This window comes from Sapajus apella, unplaced genomic scaffold (genome assembly GCF_009761245.1).
Source record: "Sapajus apella isolate SASKATOON/1434 unplaced genomic scaffold, GSC_monkey_1.0 scaffold13, whole genome shotgun sequence".
NCBI lineage: Eukaryota > Metazoa > Chordata > Mammalia > Primates > Cebidae > Sapajus > Sapajus apella.
Genome location: NW_022436953.1, coordinates 21,151,064 through 21,164,700, shown reverse-complemented (window position 1 = coordinate 21,164,700; position 13,637 = coordinate 21,151,064).

Here is a 13,637-nt window from a genome sequence, read left to right as displayed (position 1 = left end):
TATATATATATAATTGCACTTTAAGTTCTGGAGTACATGTGTAGAACATGCAGGATATTATATATATTATATAATATATATATAATATATATATTATATATGTGTGATATATATATATATATACACATATATAATATATATATACCTGAAGTTTTAAATAAAATCTCCAGATTTAAAAATGTTTTTCTAAATAAAAAAAAATACTGTTCAGGTCAAACAAGAAACTTCTGTGGAAGGTGAAAAGCACTTTGAGATAAGTTTTTCCCCCAGACTGCCTTGTACGTAGGTACTCAGTACTAACAGTCAAACACATCAGGGAATCCAGAAATGAGTCCCTGGCCCCATCAACACATGAAACCACTGAGTTATAGAGAGTCACCATTCAGTGACTTCAACTCCCAGTACCAAGAATCACTTTATCAGATCAGGCAAATGACCCATCCCCAACCTGACCTTTCTTGTGGAAGGCAGCATGCTGGGATTATGGTGATTATAATTTCAGCAGAAAAAATTTGAACCCTCTTTCTGGACCGCTTATTGGGTCCCCTTTCCTGACTGGGGTTAATATGAATTGGGCCAAAAATAATCTTTAAAATATTTAACCCCATATAGCCACAGAAGTGGTAACACCTGGCTCAGCAGGGCCTCTGAGACCCTGCCACAATATGGCAGCCTCTCAGCTTGGCCAGTGCCCCAACATTCTGTTGTTAAATATTTTTAACATCACCTCTCCAAAACAGTTCTAAATGCAAAGAAAAAAGAAGGCGTGTGATAATGACTCAAGGGCCCTTTCTTGTCATTATAACTAAAGTTATGGCTCAAATTTTGAGACTGCTGTGGTAAGGATGTATAAGCATTGTTGAATTTTGTAAACACTATAAAGTGGAAATTTTAATATTATCATGATCCTATTTTGCAGTTGAGGAAACTGGGTTACTTCTCAAGATGAAACAGCTGGTGCACGATGCAGCTGGAACAAAACCAACCTCGCTGCCTACAAAGCCCAAGCAAGCCCCTCTGCAGCTTTTTCTGTAAAAGGCCAGACATGTGGGACTTGGGGTCTTTGTTGCAACTGCACGCCTCTGCTGTTGTAGTACAAAAACACTGATGAGCAATATGTAAACAATTAGGCCTGGCTGTGCCCTCATAAAACTTTATTTATTTATTTATTTGTTTTTTTGAGACAGGAGTCTTACTCTGCTGCCCAGGCTAGAGTGCAATGGCGAAATCACGACTCACTGCAGCCTCTACCTCCCAGGTTCAAGTTATTCTCCCACCTCAGCCTCCCAAGTAGCTGGGACCACAGGTACGTGCCACCATGCCCAGCTAATTTTATTATTTGTAGAGAAAAGGTCTTGCTATTTTGCCCAGGCTGGTCTTGAACTTTTGGCCTCAAGCAATCCTCTTGTCTCAGCCTCCCAAGCTGCTGGGATTATAGCCGTGAGCCACTGCACCTGGCCTAAAACTTTATTTTTAAAAGCAGATAGTAGGCTGTATTTGGCCCACAGATCACATTTTGTCAAGCCTTGCACAAGGCCATATTATTTCTCAATGGTTGAAGAAATTACACCTGCTTAACCCCTCACCCTCCAGTGCCTTCAGCTCACCACAGGAGCTGTTCTAGAGTAGGTTGAATTGTGACTTTTCAGTGCTTCTTTCTAAATTGTTAAACTTTCCCACATGGTCCTACATAAGGTCCTCACTCTGTCCTCATCAGAAACGCATGCCAGGTAATGATGCTTTTTGTCCTATTGGATAAGCCACTGGGCATGTGCTGTTGTGAAATCTCCAAACTCAACGTGTGGTCTGTGGACCAACAGCATCAGCATCACCTGGGAGCTAGCTAGAGAGGCAGAATGTTGGTGCAGCCCCAGGCCTACTGTATTAGCCTGCTTTTAACAAGGTGCCAGGTGATTCACGTGCACATTGAAGTTTGAGAAGCACTGGTATAAAGAAAATTTAAAAATTGAACCTGCTGTGGCTTATTTGAATTTGGCTCCAAGTATGATAGATGGTATGTGACAATGAGAGTCCTTTTATTTTTGAGACAAGGTCTTGCTCTGTCACCCCAGCTGGAGTGCACTGGTACAATGACAGCTCCCTGCAGCCTCAACCTCCCCAGGCTCAGGTGATTCTCCCACCTTAGCCTCCCTAGTAGAGGGGACTGCCATCACTTCTGGCTAATTTTTGTATTTTTTGTAGAGATGGGGTCTCTCTATGTTGCTCAAGCTGGTCTTGAGTTCCTGGGCTCAAGCTATTCAACCACCTCGGCCTCCCAAAATGCCAGGATTACAGGTGTGAGTCACTGTGCCCAACCAAGAGTACTTTTAATAAGCTACAAATAGAAGTTACAAAGTAGAGAATTCCCTTAACACCATTAATAAGAGAACTGTTTCTGTTGGGTGACTGAAAAGGATACCTGCTATTGCCAATTCCTGATGCTATGTTAATTAAGGTTTTGTTCAGGCAATACATCAAAATGGGCCATCTCTCTGGCTATATGGGACCCCTGCTGTGATTGCACTTTGTTCAAAATGGGATCCTTCAAATATCAAGGAGAACCTGAGGCTGAGCTGTATGTCAGCTGCTGTCTGTTGTCCAGGTGGATGAGTTAAGCACAGTATGGCAGCTGGGCCATCCCTGGGGACCTGCCTTATGATGGGGCAGATCCATGACCTAGGGGGTGAAGGGAAGTGGAGGTGACCCTTATACCTCGGGGTGAGAAAGGCAGCTGCCTTTTAGAAAGAAACATAATTTTTCTGGTCAGTTTGTTTCAGGGGGATTTTGTGAATCACATGATCTTGACTATATTGTACAAAAACCTCAAAATCAAAATTGATCTGAACTACAGTCCTTGCAAGGGATTGGGATCAATTTTAATTCCTTCCTTCCTTCCTTCCTTCCTTCCTTCCTTCCTTCCTTCTTTCCTTCTTTCCCTCCCTCCCCCCTCCCTCCCCCCTCCCTCCCTCCTTCCTTCCTTCCTTCCTTCTTGAAATGCCTTCAGGGTTTGAATCCTCACAGCTCCTAGCCAGATGTCAGTGCCCAAGATCACTCATCTTTCTCCATCAAGGGACTCTCTGAAGCTCTCATCAAGTCCACGTGTGGTAGGCAGCTGTGAGCAATGGCGACTTGAAGAAGGGATTAAATCAAGAGTTAACCTGGGCTTGGAATAAACCTCGCATCTGGCTGCTCTGGGAGAGCTACACAGGCTTTCTAAAACCTGCTTGCCTGATGTGTTCCAAGTCAGACAAAAATAGAGCATTTACTGGTGTCAAAATTGCCTTTTCTTCATATTGGCAATATATTTAAAAATTCCAATTATCTTCTTAGCCTGCAGTCAAAAGGTTAGCAGAGGTGGAATGCAAGCCCTCTGTGTTTACCAAAAAAAGAAAGAAAGATGAAAGAAAGAAAGAATGAAAGAAAGAAAGAAAGAAAGAAAGAAAGAAAGAAAGAAAGAAGGAAAGAAAGAAAGGGAGGGAGGGAGGGAGGAAGGAAGGAAAGAAAGAAAGATGGAAAGAAGGAAAGAAAAGAAAGAAAGAAAGAAAGAAAGAAAAAGAAAGAAAGAAAGAAAGAAGGAGAAAACAAAATGAGTAGGAAAAGGAAAGACTAAGACAACTGTCCCCCAACAGGGAGGAAACATCCTGGAGGCTCCAAGACAGGGAATGCTGGCTGCTCATTTGCAAATGAATCCACTGGAAAGAGCAAATGTGGACATTGTGAACAGATATTTCCTTTTCTTTTTGAATTAGATAATAGGTCTCCTCGCAATTAAAATGTTCAAGTCAAGTTTAATTGCTTTCCCATAAAATAACTGGCCCTGGACGTCATTTCTGAGATTCATTGATTTGTAAAGGACCATAAAATAATATCATTGAGAGGTTTAGAGTCAGGGACTGAAGAGAGGTAAGATGTTATTTGCCACTTGAGGGAAGAGAATTGGCTTCCAGAATATCATTTATTTCCTCATTTCTTGACCTTTGTCAAAGAGGCAGAGCCCAAAGGTTATCAAAGGCTGAAAATAAATGATGCATGCATTTATTTGCCCTCAAACAACCATGGCTAAAGAGCAGGATGAGTTCTGACAAAGTCACCATCCCCTCCCCAGACACATCTGTTTTCATGGACCATTTTGCTAAAGTTCTGGTGTCACTGTTGCTTGGCTTGTAGAGTCCTTGAAACAAAATTCTTGAAATAAAATTGGTGTTTTTTACCTCCTTCCCCTAAAAATAAATCACTTAGTCTAAGCAAACTAAGGAGGAACATTGTTTGAGGACGCTGGCTACTTTCTTCAGAAAACTCATTCATTTATGGAGATATGTTTTCTGCCCACAATCCATGGAGAGTGCTGGGGATACACAGTTGGCTAAGATAGTCCCTGCTTTTGAGGAAGCCACAGCTGAATGGGGTGGAGAGACAAACACATAAGCATTGACTTATTTATTCAATTAGACATCTATTTATTAGATGTCTTCTAAGTGCTACTCCCTGGACAGGCAAGTTATAACATCCATAGTGTGGTTATTCTAGTGCACTGAGACATATGTTTCTTGTCTGTTACAGGAAGCACAGAGAAGGAAGCAAGGAAGAGAATTCAATGTTTTGGAGGAGGTGACATGTTGCTGGAGGATGGAACATTCAGCAGACGGTCAGGAAAAATGAGAGTTAACCAGGTAGGGAGGGGAGGAAGGGACCTCTAAGTAATAGGAATGTCAGGAGAAAAAAAAAAAGCACAAAAGAAAGAACCAGTGGAGAGCACTCAGGATAATGTAGACATGTCACAATTTTTGAACCATAAATTACAAAGCAGAGGATGGGGAAGATGTTTCTGGGGCATTAGGGAAGCCTTAGTCCCCAAAGCTTCCCTGAGCCTGCTGTCTTCAGGCATATGACTCACCTGATGCCTGGTAGCCCTCACCACATGTATGATTGTGCTTTTATTTCCATGATTCAGTGTTGAATATTTGTCTCCTCCATCAGCACAGGTCAGGCATGTGCTCACATTATACACCTGAGGCCTTCCACAGTGCCCAGAAGGTAGTAAATGCTCAATAAATAATGCTGATCAAAGAAATGAGACAGTGATCAAAAACCAGGCAAAAGAAAGCTATTTAAAGAGTTAAGCAAAGGAGTCACGTGGTGAGATTTGTGTTTTAGTAGATCATTCTGGCCATAGCATGGAGAGAGGAAGCAAGGGACCCAGAAGGGGAGTGGGACAGTGGCTACAAATAGATGGTGGCGGCCAGAAGCAGAGTTGTAGGAAGGGAGGAGCTGATGGAAGGGACATGTTTGAAAACTCTCTTGATGGCAAAGTCACAGGACTTAGTCTATGATTAACTACATGGGGTTACAGAAGGCGGAGGCATCTGCAATGACTCCTAGGCTTGCAATTTGAGTAACTGAATGGATGATGGTGCCAATCTTGAAAACAGGACCCAAGGCACTGGCAAAGCAACAGCTTAGTTTTCAGCAAGTTGAGTGTAAGGAGCCTACAGGACAAGCAGGTTGGGCTGATGGCTGAGTCTTGGGGAATTGGCTGGACCCAAGAGAAATACTGAGAGAAACTAGAGTTGACCATGGCTCACGGTGGCTAAGGAAGCACTCTCTGTTCCAGCCTGCACTTGGCTTCTCTTCTTGTGCTCTGTAAGTTTGTGTGATCTTCTTCCATGGGCCTCATGATTCTCTTCACCCAAATCCTGTGGGATGGAGTCAGCTAATCTACAGGGCATGTGCCTCCAATTCTCACAACCACTCTGTAAGGTAGGTACTCCACTATGTCGATTTTAAAGATGAGGAAACTGATGCTTTGGGAGGTTGAGGGACTTCCCATGGCATGGAGCTAATACGTGGTAGAGACAGGATTCAAGGCCCTTTCTTTCTGACTTCAGAGTCCAGGTTCTGTACCTCTGACATCTTAAATGCTCAACACTTAATTTATAGGCTGTCTTTAGGCTATGATGGTATGATCTGGAAGGCTCCATTCATCCCCACTAAGTACTGAAAGCACTGGCTGCCTCCTTTTGATCCCCGGGCTGGAACACTTGCCCATTACAGCAGCCCTGATCTGATGGCCTAGCATCTGCTGTCTTAGTGTGCTGTGCAAGCTGTGGTGATGAGCAGATCTATGTTTAATTTCTGAGTCTAAGCTAAAAGTGGATTTTCTCCCCATTTAGAAAAATATGAATGTTGTGTTGCTTTCTGTGAAAAACTGGTACATTTCCCTGACCTCCTCACCCCTCACCCCTTTGCAGGAGCTCCTGAGGGGGTTTAGTTCACCTGCTTCAAGATCTAGTCTGTGTGAACTCCACTGTTTGTCCCAAGTGGCAAGACAAGATGTTGGAAAGAGCTTTGTGAGCAGTTCAAGTGGTGGTCAAGTGATTTTTAAAAATGTTTACCTACGAGCAGTACAATCTACATTAATCAAATCATTCCTGTCTATAATGCATTTTATACAAAAGTTGCTAGATAGATTTTCTCCAAAATTGAAAGGTATATAAGGGATGTATTTACTACCATCCCTTGGGTAAAATAAAAACATTGTGGCATACAAATAAAAAGTTTTCTGGTTCCTGAGGTCATCTCAAATGAAGACACAGGAAGTCATCTTCCAGAGCACCAGAAACAGCCATCTGCACAAGGGTGTCTGTGTGACCCATAGGGCCGTATCAGATACATTAAAATGATATGGATAAAAAAACCAACAGGGTGTTCAAATATCAGGTGAAAGCAGAAGGTCATGAGGACACACACTCCGTAGGTGGAAATTCATAGCTTCTCATATGGGCAATTCTCTCTATAGCAGCTTCCAGGGTATGGAGAAACAGGGTTTCTTGATGTGTTTGGTGATGGCCAGTGGTTCTTCTAAGTAAACAGTGGATGGGGAAGACAGCAAGCTACTATAGTAAGTTTTTACTTTACTATGGAAGATGCTATTTTTTGCTTTCATCATAAGGAGCAATGTTGCTCCTTCAGGCTACATGATTGGAGTAGCTGTACAGAATGTCTAGGTCCTGAGGTATGATTGATAGAGCATCATGTTAGGTCTTCCCATCACCTCTTTTCCTGGCTTTGTGACTGGGAGTACAAACATTAACCTCTAGAACGCTTCACCACGTTTTATTCTTAGGGTCACCATATCAAATGCATTTGTTTAGTCCCAGGGCTGGCTATAAAGTCATACACAGAGTTTCCTCCCTGAAATTAGATAAAAATCTCTCACTTCCCATTGAAGCAACATGCCAGAAACTCAGAACGGATGGTCCAGATTTAGGGGAAAGCTGATTATTCATGGTGACTGCCTGGCAGCATCATGAATTGGTAATGAGGATGCCACTATCACAGAGGGATCAAGCCCAAAGCCCCGGGATAGCTATGAAATACAGTATTGTGTTTACACACTGTAACCTCATCCCTCAGAAGTGAATGAAAAAGCAAGGCTTCAAATGTTGCTGCATCTGAGAGTTCCTTTCTCCCAGCAGCACCCTGGCTCACATTGGCTGTCCAAGGAGCGATGAGATGGGGCAGGAGGGAAAGACAGACCAACCAAAACACTGCAAAGCAAGCTCTAGTGAAACCAGACTGTTAACATCTTGTGAACTTTATGGCATAACGAATATGCAGTAAAAATCATTTGCATTCTCTGATCATGTATGTTAGATTCCTAAATATCTTGATCATGTTATTTTGCCAAAGATATTCTGATGGTGGATCTGTGTATGATTTACTTAAATGATGCATTTGCATAAATTAAATTAACAAACAAAAATACATGCATATAAAATGCTGATACCACTTACTACACTCATAAAAATAAATTATGAGGGATAACATGTGACAGGCCGTGTAGTTTCTGGGCAATCCTTGCATGTTCCTGATACATGCTTGGCATTTTGCTACCAGAAGAAGGAGGAAACTCCAGCTCAAGCATTTCTGAAGGCATGGTTCTCCCAGGGAAGCTATGGAACAGGCTTTTGGAAGGAGATGATGTTTTAAATGATTAAAAACTCAGTTTCATGTAGTGACTAAACACATGAACAGTACAGCCAGATTACCTGAGTTCAAATCCTGACCATCATTAAATCAATGTGAAGTTTAGGACAAGTCACTTAATCTAGGGTTCTCAACTATAAACCGGGGATAGTAACAGTAAGAACCTCGAAAGGTTGTTTAAAGAATGAAATGAGTTAAGCTCATGAAAGAACTTGAAAGAGTACCTGGCATATGCAAAATGGGCAATAAATATTTGCTCTGTTCATATTGCTGTCATGTTGTCACTTGATATGTTGGAAAAATCATTTCCCAAGGCCACATAGCTTCCTACCTACTCTCTCTATCTCTTGACTAGTGATGCTCAAACGAGTCTTTGAAGCCCTGGGATGAGAGAAGAAACATTCCCGAGGATCATACCCTTTACCAATATTCAAATCACCATCTAAATTGGGTGGCTAGGAGGTGACCCTCCAGGGCGTATAGATCTAAGCACGGCCTGCAAGTGATCAGCATTGCATCAGAGGCCCCAGTGGGCTGCCCTGGCTGGTGGATTACATGGAGAGGACCACTGCTAATAGGTGGGTGACTCCAGTTCTAATCAGGCTAGGGATGGGGCAAGAGGAGGCAGGAGAACTTAGTGCCCAGCCAAGCTCAGTCTTTGTCCCAACACAGCCAGCCACTTCACATCAGCCAGCAGCTTCTGATGACATTTGCATCTGAGGCTGGATACCGAATCCCAGAAGGTTTTGCTATAAACTGAAAAGATTCACCAGTGAGCTACCACTGCCTTCCTTGCCCATACCAATGGGAATGTTTACTTCTGTGAAGGAAATTATATTATTTTTCTTTTCCAAATTAAGCTAGATTTTATTCAAAAAATTATTTTTAACCAATTATCAGAGATCAAATTACTCAGTCTTTTTATTGATTTGTGGGTCACTGGAAAAAATAGTCTCCAGACTTTTCCTACTGAGCCTGGACCAATCAAAATATCCACTTCTGTTCACTAGCTGTTCTTCAGACCACAGAGCACCTTCAGATGTTTGTAAACCAACCTTGAATCTCTCTCAGGCTTCTTTCCCATTTGAGAAGCCCAGTTCCCACAGTGCCCTGATTGATTAGGGGTGGTTTCCATGGAGACTTGCTGGGACCATAACCCCAGATGTGGGGTCTGAGGGCACCGAAAGCCCCTCTTCCCTGCAACGATCACACTTGCTTTGCAATTTTGCTTCACACTGGCCTGGCTGGACTATTTCAGAGGACAGTATACATGTTTCTGGGGTCAGAACAATAATTACCATAATAGCAGCTATCAGTAATCCAGCCCTTTCTATGGGTCAGGCCATATGCTTTACATATGCTATCTCAACCATCCTGGGAGGTGGCTTTGCATATTTGTGTTAGTGAAAATGGAATGCTTAGATGAAAGGCTGAGGTCCTATCCCTGAGTAATGCACCAATTGCATTAATGGGAAAGTCTAACTAAACTCGATGGGCCCATTCATGTCCATCCACATTGTGCCTTAGCGTCTGGCCAGGGAACCAATTACATGATGTCCCAATCTCCCCAGGGTCACCCTGATATCCTAAAGTCCTGTTGTCCCCATCCCCCACTTCCTCAGAATCTCCATCAGAAATTCTGTCAGGGCACTTTTATCTGAAGATTGTGACATAGCTTCTCACCTCTGTAGAATGGCAACCTTGAGTCCCTGCCTAGCATATTCAGAGGGTTATTGCAAAGATCAAATTAGATCATGAGTGTGAGAAGCACCAGCACCACTCTGGTTATTGGTATTTTCTTCCCACTGGGACAGAAACCCTCTCAGGCTTACATCTGAACAACTGTTTAGTGGAAACTTACACACAGGAAGAAAATAACACATGATAGAGACTACCGCTTGAATTCTTCTAATTCCAGATTTTCAGCCCTAACCTTTCTCATAAGCTCCAGACTAAAATACTCAACTGCAAAGCCCCAGGATGAAATGAATGATATTGGCAATGAAGACTCATGTTGAAGGAGCACTAACTGAAGTGGCCTCAGTTATCATGACCAGGAAGCAGGACATGAAAGCTTTCTCTTTCCCCTTCTCCAGTCCAAGACTGAGCCCAAGGGTCTTCTCTGAAGAAGTTAATCTTTTGCTCATCCCACATGGAGGTCTCAGCCTAAGAAGAAGCTCTTGGTGATTACAAAATAGGTGCTAAGCTCTCAATGCAGCAGTAGTTCTTAATGAGTTGTCCACCAACTGCCTATATCAGAATCCCCAGGGGTGCTTGACACAGCAGCAGCTTCTTAAATCCACCAAGTCAGAATCTAAGCATGGACCTAAGCGCTTGCATTTAAGAAGATTCTCACATGATTTTCCTAATGGCTTCTTTTCTATGTACACATGGAGACAGAAAAATTTCTGGTGTTGCTTCCTCTTCTTATTCAGATAGCAGCCATTATGATCTCACTTAACTTTTATTATCTCTTTATAGGCTCAAATACAGCCAACTTGGAGGTTGGAGCTTCAGCATATGAATTTGGGGAGGACAAAATTTAGTCTGTAACAGTTACTGTAAAGATTCTTGAATATTTTTAATAGGTCTATTTATCTGTTAATTTTCTTAAGAGTTGAGAACCATGGTGTTAAAATTACCACCCTCTTCTCTTCTGCACTGTTTCATAATGAACAGTAGTGATATTTTCACTAAGCATTTATGAGAGAAGGTAAATGGTGTTTAAATTCAATTTTGCAACTTGCAATTTTGGGACTTGAAGGCATTAGGAAATGGAAGGGCTATGAGAAAGGCTTATCATTATGAAAAAATAAAATCTTCAAATCTGTGATCATTTTATTGCCTTTGCTTCCAAGAGGCATTTTTCTTAATAGAACCCACAATGTTTACATTCATTCACTCATTCATTCATTCACTTTGTACTTTTTTTGTGTCAGATGCTAATAAAATAGATGAACAAGACACAATCCCTGTCTTAAAAAAGTTTTTTTAAGAGAAGAAAGATGACTACGTCAAGAAAGGCAACGCAGTACTCCAAGTGCTGTCTCAGATTTTCCCTCCAAATATCCTGCCATCTAGCCAAACTGTTTCAGCCTTTATGTGGAACTGTGGGACAGGACCCATTTATAACAATAATGATTTGAAATAGATTTCTTCAGTTTGTCTGATTCAACATAATGCTACAAACAGGGCCCATAACTTATCCAAATAGTTTAGTCGAGTCATTCAATATAGCATATGCCAACCATTTCAGTAGTGGGTGTTTCATTTTAAAGCAGTCCCTGTGTTTTAAAACCTACAATTATGACAATGAAGCGGTAAGACAAGCATGTGGGTGGGGTATTGAGCATGTGGCTGGGTTGGCGAGGGGAGATGAAGACCAAGAATTCAGAGTGAGAACAGAAAAGAGAAGAAAGATGATGAGGGGCAGAAGGAAAGACAACAGCAGAAACAAAGGGGGTGGGGGGACAGAGATATGTAGGGAATGGTTTTTAAAGGGGGGCCAAGTGGTGACCCACAGGTGGAGGCTGTCTCCCATTGCCACCCTCATCTCCTATTACGGGGTGTTCCCAGAGCAGAGTCTGCCGGTGACAATGACGGCAGTGCTGAGAAAGCCAGAATGAGGCTGATTTGCCCCCACCGCCCCGCCACACCACCGCTCCCTGTGACATCCATCAGAAAGGGCTAGCTTTTTAGCACTGAGAGAGGGGGGAAATAAGCAGAAGTAATTTATTCGGGATCTTTGAGAGGATAATAGCCAATTATTTGTTTATAACACTGGTTAAATTTTCATTAGGCAGATTAATGGAATATCATGTACTGTCAACATTGGACTGAGGGGTGGTCCGTAAGAGATAAACGGGCAAACAGGCGCCGTGTCTCTCTGAGTAAATTAGTTTTTGCTTTCCTGTTTTTCATATGAAAATGGGAAAGGTGGGCAAGGTGGTGCATTTTAAAACAGGTCTCGAGATGGGCCAAATTGGTTAAATATGAAAGCAATCCTGGTAATAAATACATTATAATAATTTAGCATCATGGCCATCATTTTGATTTCATGAAAGTCTGGGATAATGTCGATTTTTAACCTGCTCTCTTAATACACATTCCCTCTCCCTGAACTCAAACGCTGCTCACTGTGAGGTGAAAACATATTACTGTGGGGGCCCTGATTTGTCTGTGTAATGCGCTCATTGTTACAGCTGGTAAGTGCGAGAGGCTCCTTGGCTTTCTTCTGAGTTTGGGCATTGTCATCGTGGATGGCAAGAATGGCTCCCCCAAGGGTGTTATGAGGATCAGAATTGCCTGCGCTCAGCAAGCAGGGGAAATCACTTATCACTCTGGACGTAGACTGGAGGTGCACTCTCAACCGTGTACTTAGTGCTACATCTCTGGTTTGGAGTGAAGCTCTAAATGGGCTGGGTTCAGAATCGTAAACATTATCCCATGTATGAATCAGAAGGTTAAACTTCAGAGTCGAAAATTCTCTTAGCAAATTGGAAAGGACTTTCTCTTACTGGAATTGGTCATCTCCTAACAATTGATGCTTTGTAGTTTTAAGGAAAGTAATTGGCAATTAAGATTTTTTAGTTAAATTAACATTGGAGAATCATTAAATTTCCCATATACAGAATGCAACTAAAAATACTCATTTGCAGCTCAATTCTGGATTTCCAAAAAAAAAAAAAGTCATTACTTAAGAGAAGGCAGGTGATAGAATGTAATTTCCATAATCATTAAAAAAAAAAAGGAGAGAGGGGAAGAAGGAGAGTTAGAGGAAGAAATGGAAGGAAGGGAGGGAGGGAGGGAGGAAGAGAAGAGCATTTGTGGTATTGTGGAAAATCAACTAAATGTGACCTGTTTTTCTTTTTGTAAAATGCCAAAACTTGCCACAAATATGCCTAATAAAATCTCTTTCAAAGAGGTCGGGCCTTACTGCGAATTTCTTCAGACTGTTTTGCTGGTCTATATAATGATATATATAATCCTATGCCCCTAAAGTAATTTCTAGCATGAGCCGGTTAGAAAAGAATGTTTTCATTAAAAAAAAATCATTTTTTTCTACCAAAGACACATCCCTCCAGCGGTTTACCCTGGTCCACACTGAGTGGCCTGTCTGCAAGTTCCCATGATGACTTATCTGCTTCCCGCACAAGACTAGGAAGGTGGAGAAAATGATGGATGAGGGGACTAGCTGTGTCTTTTTTGCTCCCGTCTTCTTGCTCGCTCTTCTCTGCATCCCCTCTGCAGTGGCAGAGGAGTGGGATTGGATGAGTGGTTGCCTAACACCTGGAGTAGCTGGTGTGATTGGGTAATCAGAGGCTTCTAGGGAGAGCTGGGGTTTCCACCCTTCCTCCTGAGTAGTCACATCCTTGCTTAGTTGTAGGTTCCAGGTCAAAGAACAAGGAAATGTGTTGTTACGGGGTAAATTGTTCAGAAATGGGAGAAGTGGATAGTGCACTGAAGGTCACATTTGTCTGCAGGCTCTGTGAAGTGGTAAGGATCCTTTCATGGCAGCAAGCCAGGACAATGACCTTTCAAAGCCTTTAGAGAGAGTCGTGTCAATATTCGACATCCAAGTGCTGCATATGGATCTCCTTACTGGGGTATCTAGGCCACAGATGCTTCTGTTGCAAAGCTTTGGGCAGAAA